General features: G+C 32.4%; 2 long non-coding RNA genes across 2 annotated transcripts; one reads left to right on the top strand and one right to left on the bottom strand.

The window, feature by feature from the left end:
- Nucleotides 1–177: 177 nt before the first annotated feature.
- Nucleotides 178–6,837, bottom strand: LOC139820559 (uncharacterized). The gene is made up of 4 exons (XR_011734014.1): nucleotides 6,174–6,837; nucleotides 6,013–6,094; nucleotides 410–516; nucleotides 178–313 (listed from the first exon to the last, which is right to left on the bottom strand). It is a non-coding gene; the product is annotated as an uncharacterized lncRNA (long non-coding RNA).
- LOC139820558 (uncharacterized) lies at nucleotides 1,101–4,550 on the top strand. Its single transcript, XR_011734013.1, has 6 exons — nucleotides 1,101–1,260; nucleotides 1,457–1,647; nucleotides 1,717–1,957; nucleotides 3,191–3,346; nucleotides 3,678–3,789; nucleotides 3,903–4,550. It is a non-coding gene; the product is annotated as an uncharacterized lncRNA (long non-coding RNA).
- Nucleotides 6,838–21,310: the final 14,473 nt, after the last annotated feature.

Genomic DNA, 21,310 nt, shown 5'->3' with positions numbered 1-21,310 from the left:
AATATTAATTCTAACATTTATTTAAAGTTGTTATTAATATTTTGTTTTCATTTCAGGCAATATGTATTTATTTTCAATAAATATGCACTACACTAATTATCATAAAAAAAGTAGTTTTATTTATATGAACAAATATATATACATATACATATATAAGTTTTATTAATGAGTCTTATTTCATGTGCTAATTATCTAATCCAATTATCTCAGAAAGTATTGATCCTAAGAAGGAAAAGTTTTTGAAGTCAGCCCTATTCTTATTCTTTCCTTTTAAACAGATTATTAATCTTTTCGGATCTTTACCAAACAGTTGCTGGAAAATAAGAATTTCTTGTTCAATTTCAGAAATATTAGTCACATCTTCAGTGATTCATTTTGTGTATCAAAATACATTATGTTACTTTTTTACCTTTTAAGATTTTTTTCTTTGTTTACAGGTGTTTGCAAATCTAAGCCATTCCATTATAGTGTTCCAAGTCTTTCTCTGTATTACAAGAGATTGTTGTTTAAAAGTCTCTAAAACAAAAAGAATTAAATATAGTTTAGATAAGAGAAAGGTTATAATTTAATAATAATAAGCAGTTTTACTTACGACTTGCGTAAAAGCTTCTCGGTCATCTTTTAGGATTTCCTCAAAAGTAAGAAATAGAAGTTAAAGGAAGATGTTCTCTAATCTTAGTATCTTGTACAGAATTTTCCTTATAATATATTGTTCACTGATGTTTATCTTACAATAGCCAGGGTCAAATTTTTCAAATGGTGGTTTTTTGAATTTGATACAATTGATCTTGTATGTTAAGATATATTCACATTGCCCTGTTCATATATAAAATATGCCCAGTAAGCAAGGAACATTAAATTTACGTTTAGAAATATTGATTTTATGTGTATTTTTTAAACGTTTTTTAATAATATTACACACATATTTGAAAAATATTATTTCGTAATATGATTTTTCTGAATGTTGTTAAAATATTTTAAAAACGTTACAGAAAATATTTTTCAAATGTTACTCTGACATTTATTTGAGATCAATGCAACAGTTCAAAATTCCTTGTAATTTGGATTTGGAAATAACGTTGGTAGTATATTAATTTTCTGTTGTTAGAATGTTATTGTTTCATATTGTGCGCAACGCTCATCGCGACAGACAACAGCCATGATGCGTACATTATCCTACGTACGATGCGTGAGTGCGTATACACGCGTGTGGATCGAGCAGTGCGGAGTGCTCTTTATTTACAGTATATTTATATATAAGTAACTATTATATTCTAAAAGTTGTATATTAATAATAAGAACTCAATTAACCATACGTGCTATGAATAGTAGCTGATATGATGATCTATAATCTATAATTTAGGTTAACTACAAATAACGTTCTTTGGGTATCGGTAGAAGCTATATAGTGGAATTATTTGCTATTTTCTTGAAATTTACTGCCGATTATTTTCAGCTGTTTGAGCGCGTCGAGATCATGAGCAGACGCACGCTTGTCGCAACAGCCAATCGGAAGCAGTAATAGTTCTGGAGACTGTAGTCGCATTATCTTACATATACGTATGATGCGTGAGTGTGTCATATATACGTATACGTTTGTGCTTGTGCTGTCGAGCACTTTTAATTGTATACAACATTTTTATATGGGTAATTATTATATTCTAAAACTTGCATATTAATGATAAGAACTCAATTATTTATATGTGCTGTAAATAGGTAGCTGGTGATTCAAGATCTATTTTTCGACCTATATATAAGAGAGAGATTTGCAGAAGAAAAGAAATATACCAAAGTATTAAGGATCGAACATATTTTTGATGTACTCGGACCGCGAGGCTGAACAATATTCTGAGGAAAGTATTATACAAGATACAAAGATTGGACAATATTTCCCCTTATCTTCCATTGACAATTTGAAGATATGCTAAAAACTGATCCAGAAGCTTTCATGCAAGTTGTAAGTAAAGCTGCTTATCACAATTATAATTAATTCTATAAACATTTACAAATAACATTTCGAGTTAGTAGTTACATAATCGTAGTAGATATAAATTTACACAATAAAATCAGACTTTAAAAATTTAAGAATTAAGAAAAGACTGTAAGAGATATCTCCTCTCCCTCTTCCTCTCTCTCCCTCTTTCTCCCTTTCTCTCCAAGAGTAGTAAATATAATATTTGCAATTTAGAGTCGACAAAGAGATCACCAGGACTTGTAATTTTTACCGATTTTTTGGTATTATTTTCAATGTAGTGCCTATAGCAAAGATAGTAATTGCGCATTATCTGTATCTACTATGTTTATAGTGATTTTGATTGTGGCGTAACATATGCATATATTTTTTGTTTATGACACAATTTATTAGATGAAAAAATAGATGAAAACTCTAAAAGTGTCAGTAACATACAGACAAAATCATCCAAACGTCATATCAAATAAGTACTAACGCATTCACACTACTGCATTGTTCAAGTCTTTTATGCATATAGATATTCTATATATAAATGTGTGTTGCTTTGTTTTACCATATTTAGCAGAAAGATTAAGTATTTATATATAAAAATCTTCTTGCAAACTTTTCGTATATTTTTAAGCTTTTAAATTTAATGGAAATGGTACAGTAATATTTTTTTACAATTTTCTTTAACGGACCAAACATACTGATAATATATAAAAGTTGTACAATTTTTGTAACAGATAAATATTTACATTGACAGCTCGAGATCTTTACTTTGAAATTTTTTAATCATTTTTGTGATATATTGAGCAAATGCTCTAATTGATTTAAAACCTATTTTTATTATGTAAAAGCATTTGTAATTCTATGCAACCAATGCGATATATGTAAATTTTCTAAAAGAAGGTAGAATTTTGTCGGTAAAGTTTTCAAATATGGTGTTCTTCAAAAATCAAAATGTATTTGTATTAATCTCTATAATGTATTCAACTGTATGTTTTATGTATAAAACGATCAAATAGAATCTTGAAGAGGAGCACCCAATGGGTCTAAAACCAAAAATGGTTACTCTGACTCTTTTTACAAACTTATATCTATAATATATGTCCTTTAATGTGTTCTATAATATCCCATAATATGTGTTATTATATTTTAAAAGTCTTCTGAATTATTTTCCTTGCAATTTATAATAATAAACTGCATTATATAGAATTACAAGTATAAATTTTTCAGGTGAACAAGGTTATGTTAATTGGAGGGAAACATGAAAAGGATTTTATTAGAAGAAGTTTGAGTGCTACATTTTCTGATGACTTAGCCTCCATGTGTTTATGGACTGGCCAAAAAAATAATTATAAAATTGGAGATACGCAATTCTGAGCATTTAAAGTAAGTAATTTTTTAAGAGATGTATATATTACTTGCAGTATTAAATGCTATGTTTTATGTCTCAGAATTTATTAAAATTGTCTCCTATTTTTTTGTGGCAATCATCGTTAAAAAGCAGGACACACATACACGTTAAAAATTCTTACAAAATAAAAGAAAAATATATATATATCCATAAACTAATACTTTTGATCGATTTAGTATATATGTAAACTATTCCGGAAACTTTTGTGTTATTTCAATAATTATCATAAGTTTTAATTGCCGTTAAATTAACATTATTTATTTCTTTCATCTAACAATAAACTGTATTGAATTTTTCTTATTCCAGAAGCTTTTAGAGCAATTATTCCCTCGGAATACAGAAAAAGATTTTGAACACTTTGTAATGGAGTGGTTCAGATTTGCAAACGTCCGTAAGGAAAGAAAAAAACATTAAAAAGGTAATGTAATGTATTTTGGTATATACTCTCTATAAAATAAAATTATTATAGTTTGCCGCGTTATAATTTATAAGTAGCTTTTTCACTAATTTAATTCTACTTTTATTTTTCAGGAAGTGATAAATATATTATCTTACTTGCGTGGCTCCGCGCGAGTGATTATTATAGTAACAAAAGGGTCTTAGGTTTGATCTCGACTCAGTCTGCATCCCGCATATACAGTCCTCGTTTAACTTGTTTCCCTGTAAGGGGTTGATTAAGAGGAAGTAAATGGTTTAAGGATTGAAAGACCTGTATGTGGTTTAATAATCCGTTTTAGAAAGTTTGTAGAATGAAAAAAAATACATAGGTCTAGGCAATAGTAAAAAGAAAATTTTTATACATTAGAAATAGTGATTTGTGCTATATGATCTAAAAGGATAAGGTCGAAGGCACTAACACCCTCATTCGAGGGGACACATTTCAAATAAAAAAGGAAGATTTTGATAAAATTATTTGGTTTGACTTTTTTCTCAATATTACGTTTAGTTTGTATTCAAGGATCAACGACGAAGATGTGGAACCACATCTGATCTTGCCTTAAAATGCATTTTTTCCTGGATTTGAGACAGAAATCTGATTTTTTTATTTGAAAGATGAGTTTTATCCCAAAACCTTCCGCTAGGATCAGTGATCTTCACCAAAGATATTATTGTGATAAACTGAAAACTGTAATATATGGTATATATTATTTTTATATAAATAAAACTTTTTTATGATAATTAGTGAATTATTCCCTAATGCAGATTGGTATATAACAGGCCTGGGCAACTTCGAGCTCCGGAGCCACGACACTCCCCTACTTTCCGTGGATAGAAAAGAAGTGTCGTGGTTCTGGAGCTCAAAGTTGTCCAAGCCTGGTCTATAAAAAGCAATCTAAATAATAATTAGACAATAAATATTGAGATATTTTATTACTATTGCATATTTATTGAAAACATGTTGCCTGTAATAGAAATAAAACATCAATAAGAACTTTAAATAAATGTTAGAATTAACATTACGGTAATCTTAATATAATATTGTAATAAAGTTGATAGTACGTTTAAATTTTTATGTCAAAAACATTACAGGAATGATAGAAAAACCTTAGCGCAATGTTATTTGCAACGTTATGGCACTCCCATTTCAACATTACTGAAATTTCGGAATTGTGGTCAAAGTATGTTCATAATGATGTTCTATACAACATTAAGAACTACATATTTAACAACATTACAAGTTATAGAATATCGTTGCAATAACATTGTAATAATGATTTTTTGCTTACTGGGTGATTAGAATAATATATAATATTTATGTACTTTGGAGTGTGATAGCACATATATATATATATATGTGAAAAAAATATAGAAATAAATAGTCAGTTTTGGTCTTGTTTATACTGATCGTTTGTTACGTCTATCAACTTTATAATAATTTTATACTAAATTACTCTTTCAGTGATATATGCAAACGATGATGTATTAAAGCCGCCCAGCAAACGCAAAAGGATTAAAAGATATTAAAATTTTTTAATATCTTTGAATCCTTTTTTTGGTGGAATTAGATGAAATTAGATGGAATCCAAAAAAGAAATTTTCAATTCCATCCAATCCTATGGAATCCGTAAAGGTTATGGAATTGCATGGCATTAGATGGTTTAGGAAACGTCTCGCCCCTCCGTTGAGCGACCAAGCGCCGTTGTTCGTCGGTGAGCTTTTGTGTATGCCTAAGGGCATTACACGCACGTACTGCCGACGGGCAATTAGCCCGAAAATGAGATTTGTAAGATCTGTCAGGCCCCGTAGGGGGTCCCTTTACATAGCGGTCGAGACAAAACTTTGAACTCGAGAAGATGCCCCGGCGATGCGACGCCTAGCGGCGTCGACGCGAACTGCCGGTAATGCAGATACCGCGCGGGCGTGTACTATTGGTGGCGCGTACCGCCACAGAGTTCAACACGGACACTTTTCAATCCCTATCCTGGCATTCAATGGTATTCATTTTATTAAAATAAACACAATGTATTCCTTTCGACAACAATTGGCAATCAATATAAATTAACGCTTATTCATTCGACGTTTCGACCCAGGCTTCGGGTCCTTCTCAAGTAATCTAACGAAAAAATATATAAAAGGCATGCGGTCAATAACATTGTCAAAAAATTAAAAATACAAGAATATCGTCCGTGTAAATTAATACCTAATGAGGGAGAAAGCAGTGTCGTCGCGACATTCCCCGTCCAAACCATTATGAAATTTTGACAGAAATATCACGTGCAAAGCTGGAATTTGCAAAGAATAAGATATTTCCGTGAAGAGAAGAGAAATCAGTGTAAATTAACAAAAAATTGGTTTAATTACACGGAGAATGTCCCACAGCAGCGCAAATTCATGTCGCAGAGTCTCCCGCATCGCATCTCAAACCTCGCACAGCCGGCAGAGCACTCGGCCACCAACATCAAAACATATTCGCACCGCGAAAGTCAGGCACATACTGACGGTAGTCGTGTCACAAATTATAAACAATCGAAAGCCGAGAGAAAGAAAGAGGGAGGGAAGAAAACGCAACACTTTATATACACGAGATGACGTTGTCATAAATGGGATTTAGGTTCTCCGAAGCCTGGGTCGAAACGTCGAATGAATAAGCGTTAATTTATATTGATTGCCAATTGTTGTCGAAAGGAATACATTGTGTTTATTTTATTAAATATCATTGGCGGAACAAACAGTTACTTGAAGTATTCATTTTATTGTCAAAATAGACGGAATTCAATGGAATTCAATACGGAAATTTTTAATTCCTAGTTTGGCATTCAATGGTATTCATTTCGTTAACGGAATCAATGGTATTCAATGGAATTCATGACGAAACTTTTCAATCCCTAACCTGGCATTCAGTGGTATTCATTTCGTTACGTTTTTGTGTCGGAATTGGATGAGATTAAAAAAAGACAAATTCTTTCCAAAATAAGGAATTCCATGATATTGAAACTATTTCAGTCCCTTTTTTGGACAAAATGGAATTCGGAAAGTCCTTAATTGAATTCCTGGCAATCCCGTTTTAATTCTTTTCAATCTTTTTTTGTTTTCTGGGATGGTTCCATAAAATGAATGAGGAAAGATACTACATAACATTAATTAATTGACTGAGAAGTAACCATTACAACGTTAATGAATCATTAGCAAGAAAGGGGTATATAGAGGACGCCAGATGCGAATGTGGTAACGAGTGCGAAAGTATTGATCACGTGATATGGAGATGCAGTATGTACGATGAGGAGAGGGAGAGACTCCCAGATAGCAAAATGTGTTCGTTCTGAGTACATATTGTACTCACGTTTATTAAAAACATGAATGCAAGAATAGACACAGATGCGGGCTCATATGTTGCTCAGAATGCAGAAATGTTATGAAATCTATAAAAATTTACAAAATAGTGACATAATGAACACATAAATGTTCAATGAAATACTGCATATTGTGTGCATATAAAACTCAAGAAATGACAACAATTTTAAATATTTCATACTTAATAAAATTATTTAAAAACATGTAAATAAATAAGTAAGACGTATCCAACAATTTATCCAAAAATTACCAAAGGTATCACAAGCTGATCTGCAGCAAAGAACATTGTAATTAGGCTTCTCACAAGCTCGCCTCTTATACTAGTGCGTGATGATTTTTTATTACGAGAAAGTGACGCGTGGTATAGCCGCGTCGCGGCAGCGTGCGGTACTAGCGCTCGCGGTAATTGTTGTAAAATTATTTCCACCAGGGTCAGCATGTGATTATCATGAGTTGGCTAAGTAACGTGAATATCTGAGCTCATATATTTCCTCATATACATGTTAACTTGTACTCATGATGTGTATCATCACAATATGATCACAAGACATACATCACATTTCGATCAATATCAGTAGATCATGACGTAATGAAATCTGATCATCAGGCATTGCTATCTGGGCTGGATAGAGAGCTCAGGGCCAAAGGAATGAGAGAGGAAATCGACGTGACAAAAATAATAAGAAGAAAGGAATGGACGACAATGAGAAGCATATACAACTACATCAAAAGAATAGGAAGGATAATATAGATATTATATGCGAGCAGTTCAAGTACCGATGTGCTATATAGTTCCAGGGAGGGACTGAAGACACCAATTTTCCCTCAACCAAGGGATAACTCCAAAAAAAATCAAACGTGCCATGAGACTGTTTGGAGTAAAAAAATGCCCTCGGGGCACGTTGTCACGAACGAAACCAACTATTGCGAATCTTCGGATGACGATAACGAGTAAAAATATTTTATGTTTAATCACCGATATGATTATAAAAAAAAATGTGTATCAATAAGTTGCGCATTCGAGTGGAATTCTTGTATTTAGGTTAAGACGAAAACTTCGTGCTTTTTGTACTTTTTTGAAATAAAATAAATGTTTCTGTGAAGGATTTTACTTTTTTACATTGCAGCGCACTATAATATATTGATATTTACGTTGAATACAGTTTGGATAACATTTTGCATGCAATTACATTTGATGTGACAACGTGCCCCGGTCACGGGGCACGTTGTCACAAGCGACCTGTCGTTATTTATTGTTATGTAACAACTGTAGAGTAACAATCACACAAATTCGATACTGTCCAATTGAAGCTGAGAGTTCACTCGAAATTTTGGCATATCACAGTACTCTCAAATATTGAATGTAAAAAATACAAAAAATATTGAAAAAAATGTGTGACAACGTGCCCCGGTCTACCCTACATGTTATTTTAAAAAATTTGGCAATTATACCGTTCAATAAAGCAAAGTTTCAGCTTTAAGAATCTGTTTTTTGAATTGCGATTTTAAGAGAGTTATGAGCAATCAAAGTAAAAATTCTCATTTTTTATTTCAATCTACGATAACCCATTGTCAGTAACAAAAAATCGTAGAAATATTTTTAAAAAAATTTTTGCAAGGTTTTACCGGAGATGCTTGCGCAATTTCTTTTTATAAAACGGAAGCAATCGAAAACTTATTAAATTTTACTGGTACTCAAATAACGAATATTATTTCGATAGATTCGAGTATCGACGACATGCTCTTTTTAGAAGAGGATGCGCAACACTACAAAATGCATGATATCAGTTCAAAATTACCTTTTTCAAAAAAGGTAAAAAAAGGCGCCAAGTACACGCGTGGTTGCTACCTCGAAAAAAAAACTAAGTGGTATATAGTATTATTAATTTTAAATTAAAAAATAAATAAAATCTATTCTAACCTAGGTGGTAGTAGCTTTAATTTTTCTTAACAAAATTATTATGTTACAAAATTGTTACTTTATTCAATCCAAGTGATATCTACCTAAAAAAACTTAAATAACAAGTGGTATTTATTTAAGAAAAATTATGTGAAATCTTTTAATACTGCGCCAATTACAAAGAGAGAATATATATAGGTATATATATATATAATACATACATATATACCTTAACAAAATTATTATTATATCACAAAATTACCAAACTCAATCCAAGTGATACGTACCAACCTAAGTGGTAGTAGCCTTATTTCTCCTTAACAAAATTATATCACAAAATTCCGTTACCTAACTCAACCTAAGTGATATGTTGTTTCAAAAAAATATATGAAATCTTTAAATTACGCCAACTACAAAGATAATATATATATTGCTTTGAAAAATGATTGTAGTGCAACTACTCTTAAAAAATAAAACAAAATTGTGTTACCTAACTTAACCCAAGTGGTATGTATCTTTGTATTCCTAAGGGTCTTAACGAAGGGATTTCATTCAATGATATAATGCCAAAATGAGAGTGTATTTGTTTTTCAGATGCAGATTTTGCAGGAGACGAAGATGAACGTCGATCTACCTCTGGGTACATTGCAGTCATGAATGGTGTACCAGTGGCTTGGGCATCTCGTCGACAAAAGATAGTAACTCTATCGACCGCAGAGGCAAAGCTGATGGCTGCATCAGAGGCAGCACAAGAAGTTGAGTGGCTGCAACAAATGCTGACAACTTTTTATGGCGTTCAAGAAGAGGAAATGGATCCAATCGAACTAAACTTGGATAATCAAGCAGCAATCCAGTTGAGCGCAAACCAGGCGTTTCATCAACGAACGAAGCACGTGGACATTAAATATAAGTATATACGAAGAGTAGTTGAATCAGGCAAAATATTTGTCAAGTATTGTCCAACAGAGAACCAGCTAACAGACCTGTTAACCAAAGGACTACCGGGCCTCGATTCAATAAATTAAAACTTTTGACTTTTGACTTTTGACACACCCGAGGTCTCAGTGGGAGTGTTGAGAAGGGAGCCCAGAAGAGAGTCTTCATGTGCATGGGCGATGAAAACGGGCGTTTGTGAACGCTTTGATAGTCTTCTTTTCTCTTCTACATATATATATATGTCAGTCCGCATTTACACTAGCGTCACGTAACATATCTTTTCACACGTCTTGTATTCCACATTAAATATCTGATCTTTAAGGAAACTGTATTATTCACTTATCAACCTAACGACAGAATCCTTTCCTTTCCTTTTATTTTACATTAACTTATGTAAGTTTGCCTAGTCAGGTTGCCTAAAACAACTTTGGATATGTGATCCAGCATAACTTTTGTTCGATCCTTAAGAGAGTCATAGTTACTCCCACCGTTTACTCGCGCTTGTTTGAATTTCTTCACGTTGACATTCAAAGCACTGGACAAAAACCACATAGAGTCAACACCCGCGAGTGATATTGGCATTGTATTGTAATTTCGTATTGTACAAAATGGAAACTTTAATGCTTCATAACTTTCGAACGGATTGTGATCGCCACTTTTTTCAAAATCAAGGTTACTCTGTCAGAACGATGATCTTGACAATATATGTCAAGGTCAAGGTCGTACGTGAGGTAGCACTATTTATGCGTATTTACCATAATTTTTTCTAACTTTATATTTGACATTTTGTATAATTAATATTTAAGGAAGAAGGATTAACTTGGATTACCGATTGTTTCTTACGCTTTCTTGAGATCGCCGGGCACACCGATCGCCGATTGCAGCTTGAAGGGAATTGAAAATAGCTACGCATTCAACGGTCAACTACTTATATTTTTGAACGCTGCCAATATGGCTATAAATAATACTGACGGGATGATATGACCGGAATTATCTTTGCAAATACAATACAGCTAAATAAAACAGTTTTCACTTTTTTAATCGATATATTGAGTTATTTATATTTAACAAGGTTTTTTGTCTTTACCGAAAGACATAAAAAAGATAATGAAAAGATATCTTTTTTTATGTCATCTTTTTCGATAAGATTAAAACATATCTTTTAATGTTATTGAAAAAGATATCACAAAAAAGATATATTTTTGTCAACTTTTTTACAATATCTTTTTCAATAACATTAAAAGGTGTCTTTTACACATTTTTTCGCTTTGTTGAAAAGATAACTTAATAAAGACATCTTTTTCGTTATCTTTTAGTGTTATGTGCTGTCTGGGTCAATAGATTAAATGAGTGAATTTATTTATTATGTCTGCTTGTATCGATTTGCGTTAATTTACGTGCGCCACATAAAATTATGCGTAAAGGCGAAATGCGGAATAATTAAGTATTCTTCTTTCACGTGCGCAATGTCGACGAGAATTTTAAATCTGGAATTGACATCGTACATGTCGGCCAGATCACGCAATCAATCAAGGCAAATCGTTGCATGTAGTTTAGTTTCGGCGAGAATATATTTCAAGCCTGTGCAAATACACGAGCTAATTTTCTTGCGATGTTCAATAGTATATTATCTCGACAGTAAAATGTACAAAATAATCAGGATTTTTGTTTATTCAAAAATATATATATTAGAAAAATATTGAAAAAAGAACTAAAAAAGAGGAGGGGAAGGATAAGAATTTAATAATGAAAGTATCTTATATACGAAAGATAAAAAAGACTTTCGCGAATTGTTTTGATTTAGAAAATAAGATATAGGGAAATAAATAAATAGGATCAGTTTAAGCAATAATAAAAACCTCTCTGCAGTGTCAAGTTTTATTACCCTAAAACAATCGGGGTTCTTCTTAGCCGTGCGAATAATTTAGTAAAATATGTGATAGAGTGTTAAGTGAAATCTAATCATCTTCTATTTTACAGTAGACCGTACACAATATCCGTAAGAGACCTGCGAAATAAATTCACAAGATTAATTTTTGACGCGCGCGTTGTTTTTTAACAGTAGAACTACCGATAATTAATGTTCACATATCTATTTCTACTATTTTAATTAATGTGCTATACAGGGTGTCCCAAAAGTCCTGGAACAGTCAAATATCTCGAAAAATATGGAAAATATGGAAAAACGTTTTAAACAAAGTTGTAGGATTTAACCAGTTCACTGGTAATAACTCATATTTGGGCAAAAAATAAAACGTGCCACAACTGGTAATTAGAGAGCCTTTAATCAAAGTGACGCCATACGGCTACCACTTTTAATTGGTCCGCCATATTTCATCCATTCCCGCTAGTTTTTCAATCTTATCTTATTATTTTATAAATTTTGTATTTTTTAATAGTAATATTGTAAATATGCCAAATAATTTTGCCTTGCATAAACATGAATTATTTAATGGTCCAGTTTAATTGGGCCAGTTTAACACTATAATAAAGCTATCTTTCGTTAAGAATTTCCTGAGATATTTTTGTCACGATATTTTTAATATAAAATAATAAGAAATATCTTGTAAAGTATTCACTTTTCGATGAGTTTACTTTAATACGTAGAATAATGAAAGGAATTGAATAATATTAATTTTTACATTTGCAATTTTGTAAAATTAACCAGTTAAGAGAGAATCCTAAACCAAAGGCCGAACTCCGAAAATGTCGATAATTTCGATCGTTTTCCGTGTTACTGGCCTATATCTGTCCTTAATTGTATAGACAAGGATATAGACAAGAATAGATAAGGTTATAGTACTTACATTGCACGACAATAAAACTTTCTACGCATAACTTTTTTATTATTCTGAAAATGGTATGGTATTTTTTTATGTAATCCACCTTTCACGCTGGTCTCATTTTGTAACAACAAATTGTAGAATTTTTATATAAAGCAAAGTTGTCACGAGTGTTGACGTCTTATTATCTACATTTCTGAAATTATTTTCGTTCTCGGTATAAAATCTCGGTATAAAATCGACCAGCGTGAAAAGCATTAACGCACATACTTTAACTTTGGAAGAGGATTTTTAAATAAAGCCAATAAAAAGTTATGCGCGTATTTTTAAAATGTCGGTATTATAGCCCCATGGGGCTATCTGTCCACATAATAAAAAACACATTATTTATATTAATTTTTATACTTATTTATAATATTATTTATTATTAATATGTAATATTGAAAAAAACTGCCTAGTCGTTGGAGTCAGAGCAGGCACTTTGTGTAGATTTTTTTACAGGATTCCTGCGTAGAGGTGACTTTTCTTTATATACGGTGGCATCAAACTGATTTTGAGTCCGTTGCAAAATCAATGTGATGAGTTTCTTTTGTCCTCTCAATTCTTTAATTTTTTTTTATTTGGGGCCTTTACTTTATCCTCGGCAGCGTTTAAAATAAAAAATACTCAATAATTTAAGACAAACTCATATATTTAACTTGACGTGTATTTTTTAAATAAAAATTTGATGACGATTCTTGAATCTCAGAATCAAGCTGCTCGTAGGTCACTTTTTTACAGTAGCGAGTGAGAGCCCGAACATTTATTCCAAAGTCTAACGCTGTTTTTACGAAAAGATTCTCGCCCAATTTTTATTTTTTTAATCTTTCTAAGTATAATTTTATTAGATATGTCTACCTTATCCGTCCTAATGAAAGTCTTTCTTTTGTAGTTATACGCACCATTATCTATTAATAAAAGAGCAATCCGTCATTGAAGTGTGGACACATTGCCCCATCAAAAATAGGACAGATAGCCCCGACCACGTTTTTCAATCTTTAACATGTTGCCAATTTTAGATTATGCGGAATTAAGATTTGACGCTTCTCACACCTAATAACTATATATTAATTAATAATATTATGAATTCCTTACTTTAATTTGAGTTAAAATCACTGTAAAGAATTTATCACGAAAGATATTACCCCAGCCAGGATACTGCGAACTTAATTGATAATCGATTTAATTATGTGGATTAACTATTCTAACAAAGAACTGTGTTTTAAAGACGTAGTTTACTGAATTTGGAAAAAAAACATACAAAATTCACACAATATTATCATTAGGCTACCAAGATCTAGCACAGACCGTAAATGACATTTTTTTTAATTGATTGTATAATCTATCGAATTAGATCGAATATTATTAATGAGTTCGTTGAAGGATCGAAATCCTCAATTTGTAAAATATCTACCAAAGTTTATTCCTATTGTCTTAGAGATGATCCCGAAGATGTTCCCGAAGATCCTTTCGGAGGTGATATCGGAGATAGTCCCGAAGGTGGTTGTTGTTGTATCATACGTCGCACTAAAGAACTACCTTGACCCATTAAAGTCTGTGCAGTTCTTGCAGCCTGTGCAATTATGTCTTCTTCTATCTTCATCATCTTTAAATAAGAATTATATTATCGCAAGAATTATTCGACGGGAGTATGAAAAAACTATTCACATATTGAAAATTTGAATTAAATTTGACAAATTTTTGTGGCAGTATTTCGAGAAATTACAGAACGTTCAATCATACTTACTTGATGCTTAATGTCTTCGATCGGTGAATTGGCGAGCTAAAAAGAAAGTTAAATGTTTTATTATGAATATAATCATATTGGACAATATTGAAATATTAACAACGCTAATTATACGACTCTAAACAATTGGTATTATTTCGTGAAATTAATCGAGTGTTTCGAACATTTTCGAGAATTACTTGTAAAAGCATTATTTAGAACAATATATTATTTACCTATATTATTTTGTTTTCTGTTTTTGATAATATAAGAGCTATAAATAGTTTGTTCTTATATCTACTTTCTCTCTCTTTATTCTTCTTCTCATTGCGTTAAAAAAGGTATATGACAAATATAACAAATTTTTTAAATACTTGATTATTTTCGTACGTATCTTCGGGAAGTCCAACTTCAATCTTGTTATTAAAACGCGACTTCATATATATTTAACTTTCCAAGCAGCACGCATGTACAAAAGCGGGACATAAGACATCTAAAAGACCATATTTTAGACATTTTTTAGACATCTTACGAAAAGGTGGCTAAAAGACGTCTTGTGTCCCGATTTTGGACATGGTGCTGTTTAGGTTATAATATCCATATTAATGCGCTTAATTTACGCATCGCTCCATTCCAAGATTATAAATAAATTGTTATTGATTTCTTACCACCGCCACACAAAGCAGCGTAATAAGGAACAGCTTAATCATCGTAGTTCGCTTTGATACACAAACGTACTGGTTGGATCGACGCAGACATTCCTCGCTTTTATATAGATCCCATAATTCATAACGTATTTACGTGTCGTGGAAAAGCTGATGTATATCCGCGCTATGACATAATACGACTTTCGATTGTTATCACGTCTTTTGTTTGCGCAATTTGCAACAGGATTTGACGCGCAAAACTCGTCAAGTTGAACGATAGTGCAATTACAACATATCGCTTCTACGACGATTTACATAATATTTTTTAAAAATAATAATAAAACCAAATTGCCAGATTTTGTCGCTTGCTATGTGACTGCTTCATTATATTGTTCATTATTTTCGTCTACTGATAAGCGTTACTTACATGTAGCTTTCGCAGCTTGATAACATATCCTTCGCAAAAATTCTCGTTACTCTCTAAAAGTCGAAGAGTAAAATATCACTTAAAACAAATGAAATGCAAGTGTGACGAAAAGTGAATATTGAGTTTTTGCACTTTAAGTAATTCGCCACTCTAATAAGAAAGTGTAAAATTACGTTCTATAAGTTAAAGTTGGACTAAATTATGTTACTGTACAATTTTAAGTAAAATTTCACTCTGTTATAGAGTCATTTATCAATCGATCTTTAACGAATCGTGATTTACTATAGCTTTAGAACGAGATCGTATCACTCCAATCAAGTATATAGGTTCTATCTGTTGGTTCCACCATAAACTTATTGTCTTTGGGGTAAAACCTATTTAGTAGAAAATTTATTGTTCGATCGTGCATGCACTCGTTACAAATATCTTGTTAAAATTGTGAATTTGGATATTGTCAAGTTCCATGAAGGAACTTTGTGTGTGAACCTTGTTTATTATATAATAAATAAATATTTGACAATGAGTTCTGTATACAGCGATAGAGTAAGGTCGTATTAATAGGAAAATACAAAATATGTTGAGTTGCTTAATTGTAGAGGACAAATTTGGTGATCGCAAAACCGCAAGGCGTGGGGTCCGTATAATATGAGATATCCAGGGCTACTCCTAATATGAGATAGCCTATGCTCGAGTGACAATCATTGCTAGAATATAAAGGTTATTGTACAGTGATAAAAAGAGGGAAAATACTATGTTAAAGTTAAAGGAAGGTTTATACGAACTTATAAAAGTGTGCAGATGGTGATCGCATGCTCATGCTGAGCGCACACTGGCTGCGCTGGAAATATTTAGTATAAGTGGGTTTGCGATTATTGCAAATAAGCTTCTCCATTACATTTGTATTTCAGAGACATTAAATAAAGTTTTCTAATTGCAATACTGATGTATTTTGCACTTTATTAGCGATTTTTCGGGGTATCTCATATTAGGAGCACACTTTTTCGATTTTGCATTAAGCTCATTTTTTACATTTTTCTAATTTTCAGAAAAAATAATATTTAAATTAGATTTTGCATTTTAGCATCTTAAAGCTGATTAAATTTCCTTCAAAATGACCTACTACATTTTTCAATTCTGCACATAGACTTCCGATAATCACACAAAATAGATATATTATCTTATAATAAAGGACTTTCCTCTGTGTGTTGATTATTTTACACAAAAATTGTAACAAGGACCTTTTTTAACAAAACTACAAAAATTTTTCAACAGTGTAACCGCTCTAGAGTAAAAACATCACTTCTATCTGATGAGTGCCCGCATTTACTCAAATTAAAGTGAGAACCCTCTTTTTTGGAGTGACTATCGCAATCACTCTATTATATTAGTAGCAAAACCACTCTATAAAATTTAGAGAATATATATTACACGGAGAAAAAGTTACGGTTGCTACAACAGAATAATGCTGTTAATTTTCGCCCATCCATACAAAAGGGTTATGGAAACCATAGTACTCTGGAAGTGACCTATGGTTTCCATATGGTTGCCCTAACTTTAGTGAGGGTAGCTACTATATGGATGTTGCAACCATAATATATGGATGTTACAACCATAATGAACAAATATTCACCCGACAAAAAAAAATTATTTATTTCAAAATTTTATTACTATTTTTTAACTAAATTTGTTTCTTAAGATGCAGTCTATGATTATAAATATTTTCTCGTATTTAAAAACACATAAAAACACACTCACCTTGGTGGGATTCGAACTCGGGACCTCTGGATCGTGAGCCAACTGCCTTACGTGGTAGACCACTTCTTAATTTAATGTTAGTGTTATATTTAGTCTACATATGTCAACCAGCGCAAATATATAATTTTTCAAAAATCATCTTAAGAAACAAATTCAGTTTAAAAAGAGTAATAAAATTTTGAATTGGATATATGATATAATATTTCTTATAATGTCGGGTGAATGTCAGAAACCAGTGTCGGCTCATTATGAAATTTTGTGTTCGCAAATATATTTATGAAAAAAGTATATTTATAAAGGCCTATCTACATAAGACGCAGAACGCGAGTCGCAAGACACACGCACAGTCTACATGTCAATCTAATCTCTATACACAAAGAGGTTTGACATGTAGACTGTGTGTGTGCTTGCGACTCGCGTTCTGCGTCTTATGTAGATAGGCCTTAAAGTTAAAACATCCTTATCAAATCCACTTTATTCTATGCAGAAATTCTTTTGCGCGCGCAATGGAACTAAACTCTCAATCATGCAGTGATTCAGTGCTGTACCGTGCAGCTATATCTTATGGATCTCTCAACCATAATAATTGTGCTGCAGACCACATAAGAGGGATAGCAATAATCCTTTGGTTGAGGCAACCATATACGAGGGTATTATAACCGAATGTTACGTATCGTAAGAACTACGGTTATGACAACTGTATAAATGGGCATATCTTAACAGCTACATTGAATGTAATATCAATTTAACTTGAATTTACATCCATTTCTCTTTTAATCATAGAGAACATTGTTGTAACAACCGTAACAATTTTCTCCGTGTAGTAGTAAGGCTACGCCGGTTCTGGATCAAGGCGTGGTGCTCGCGCGGGGTGCGGGGCGAGGGGATCTCGGCGGCGCGGGGATCTCGGCGGCAACACCGATGACGTCATCCCCTCACCACGCCGAGATCCCCGCGCCGCCGAGATCCCCTCGCCCCGCACCCCGCGCGAGCACCACGCCTTGATCCAGAACCGGCGTAGCCTTTTTTATAACCTAATTTAATTATTTATAACATAATTTAATTATTTATAACCTAATTTAATTAATATAATCATTTAATTTAAAAGAAATTTACATGACTTAAACTATGGAGTTGCACGCAGGAAGAGATGGCGTCGAAGACCTTTTTTTTTTCCTAGGTCTACGTTTAACAAAAAAAAAATTAACAAAAAACCATATTTTACGTGACTTAAACTATAGAGTCCCCATAGTGGGGAAATGGGGGTGGAAGACAGGAACGGACAAGTTCATACGTGCCGTGATGAGATTATTCTATTTTAGATAAAAGTTTTTATCTATCTTTTAATAATTTTATTAATTCTTTAAATTTGAAATGAACCGTTTATATAATTAAAAAGGACATTTTACCGCAACATATATATAATTTAAACATAGAGGAGGCTAATGTTAGATGAAAACGGAAGAGAGATTGAAAAATAATTTTGCCACTATTTATGATAATATTCAATTTTTATTCGTAATTTACATTTTTGCTTCAATCTCAAATAGATAGCAATGTTTACGTGACTCAAACAATAGAGGCGGGTAGAGGCAGTCTTCAAGCTTGCAAGATCACTTGGGTCCACTGGGCCTTTTTTTTTCCTGGGTCCGAGTACCTTTTTTCTCCGAAGGGAAATCCTGCATTGGATACCCCCACCCCGGGGCGAGGTGGGTGGTTATGCCAGACTCCCACCGACCCCTCCCACGATCCACCAGCCTTCTAAAACTGTAGAAAAACAAAATAGATTAATGGTTTATTAAAAAAAAAAAATAATAATAATAATTTTAAAAAGTAATACTTACGTTGATATTTCATCAGGCTTCACGTTTCCATGCAACATATATCCTACTAGATTTTTCGCCCGCGCTTCGCGCGGGCTCAAAATCTATTTTCCTCTCCCCAAACTCACTCATTACGTAGGAGCACCAATAGAACCCCATAAAACCCAATTTTTAATCCCATAGTAGCCATCTCCATAAAATTAGTAATCTTTTGGTACCAATTTCATCAAAATCATCAACAAAAAATTAGAAAAATTTTGGCACCGGTTTCAAGAAAATTGATCCATTAATAAAAAATTAAACTTATCCTCCAAAAATTTAAAAAATTTTAGCATTGGTTTCAAAAAAATCGGTCACGTAATACTTATTATTTCTCAAAATTTTAATAATTTCCAAACCGGTTTCTAAAACGTGGTAACAAAAAATTATCCATAAAAATTATCCATTAAAAAAATTATCCATAAAAAATTCAGCTTGATATCTCAAAGTTTGCGGAAATTGGTGCAATCACGTATATTTTTTTTTTACAGAACGTGTAAACCACTTTACTATTAGCACGTTTTCTAATTCTATTACATTCTTTAGTTTTTTCTACCTCTATCTATATATATAAGTACCTGACGTCTGTATGTCTGTCTGTCTGACGCAAACTACTTGTTATTTTTCGAGAACGTGGAAAAATTTCGTGGTTTCCAAAAACCGGTCTTACGCGTTCGCGACAGTCACGAATTGAAGTAACTGGTTAATTCCCAAAAAATTTAAAAAATTTTTTATATCGGCTTCCAAAAAGATCGGTAACAAAAATTATACACTTTATAGCACTCCCCGGAAAATTCTACCCCTGTTTCATATATAACTCTTTTAAATTTGGTCAATTATTTCCCGAAAAATTGGAAAAACCGGTTTCTAGAAAATCGGTAACAAATTCTACATACAACATATTTCATTTAAAACTAATTGACCTATGAACGATTTAATTCCCAAAAATTATAAAAAAAAAGATTTATTTTTTTTGCCTTTGCAGCTTCTTCCATTTCATAATTTAGTGCTGCTCTTAGCAATAGATCATCCTGACCGTCTTCTAATGTACATTTTTTTTTAAAATCACGCAGATTTTTTTAAACAAAAATCGGAAACGTTTCAAATAAATCAGTACATTAATGAAAAATTAAACTCGCGGTTTCAAAAAAATCAGCATATACACGTCTTTGAGATTCGGTCAATTAATTCCCGAAAAGTTGGTAAAATTTTGTAACCTGTTTCCAAAAAGATCGGTAACGAAAACGTGTACACTTTATGGCACTCTTTGGGACATATTCTACCCTTACTTCATATACACGTCTTTGAGATTTGGTCAATTAATTCTCGTAAAATTTAAAAAAATTTTGGAACCGGTTTCTAAAAAGATCGGTAACGAAAAATTAACCACATTATTGCATTCCCGGAAAATTCTACCCCTATTTCATATACTTTTGGTAAAAATTTGGTCCACTAACAAATGAGTCCGGTTTCCAAAAAGATTGGTAACGAAAACGTGTACACTTTATGGCACTCTCTGGGACATTCTACCCTTACTTCATATACACGTTTTTAAGATTTGGTCAATTAATTCTCGTAAAATTTGAAAAAATTTCGGAACCAATTTCCAAAAAGATGGGTAACAAAAAAAAAGCCGCGTCATTTTTATCCCCGGAAAATTCTACCCCTATTTCATATACTTTTGGTAAAAATTTGGTCCACTAACGAATGAGTAGTTCGCGTACAGACAAACAGACAGACAGACAGACGTTCCAAAGATCGGCTTCCAAAAAGATCGGTAACGAAAAATTATACACTTTATAGCATTCCCCGGAAAATTCTACCCCTGTTTCATATATAATTCTTTTAAATTTAGTCATTATTTCCCGAAAATTAGAAGAATTAGAAAAATCGGTTTCCAGAAAATCGGTAGCAAAAAAAATGGCCACGACATTTTCATCCCCGGGAATTCTACCCCTGTTTCATATACTTTTGGTAAAAATTCGGTCCACTAACGAATGAGTAGTTCGCGTACATACAGACAGACAGACAGACAGACAGACAGACAGACGGACGGTACTTATATATATAGA

Source organism: Temnothorax longispinosus, chromosome 10, assembly GCF_030848805.1.
Source record: "Temnothorax longispinosus isolate EJ_2023e chromosome 10, Tlon_JGU_v1, whole genome shotgun sequence".
In the NCBI taxonomy this organism is placed as follows: Eukaryota; Metazoa; Arthropoda; class Insecta; order Hymenoptera; family Formicidae; genus Temnothorax; species Temnothorax longispinosus.
Note: the sequence above shows the minus strand (reverse complement) of the source record. Positions and strands in the feature narration are given on the sequence as shown.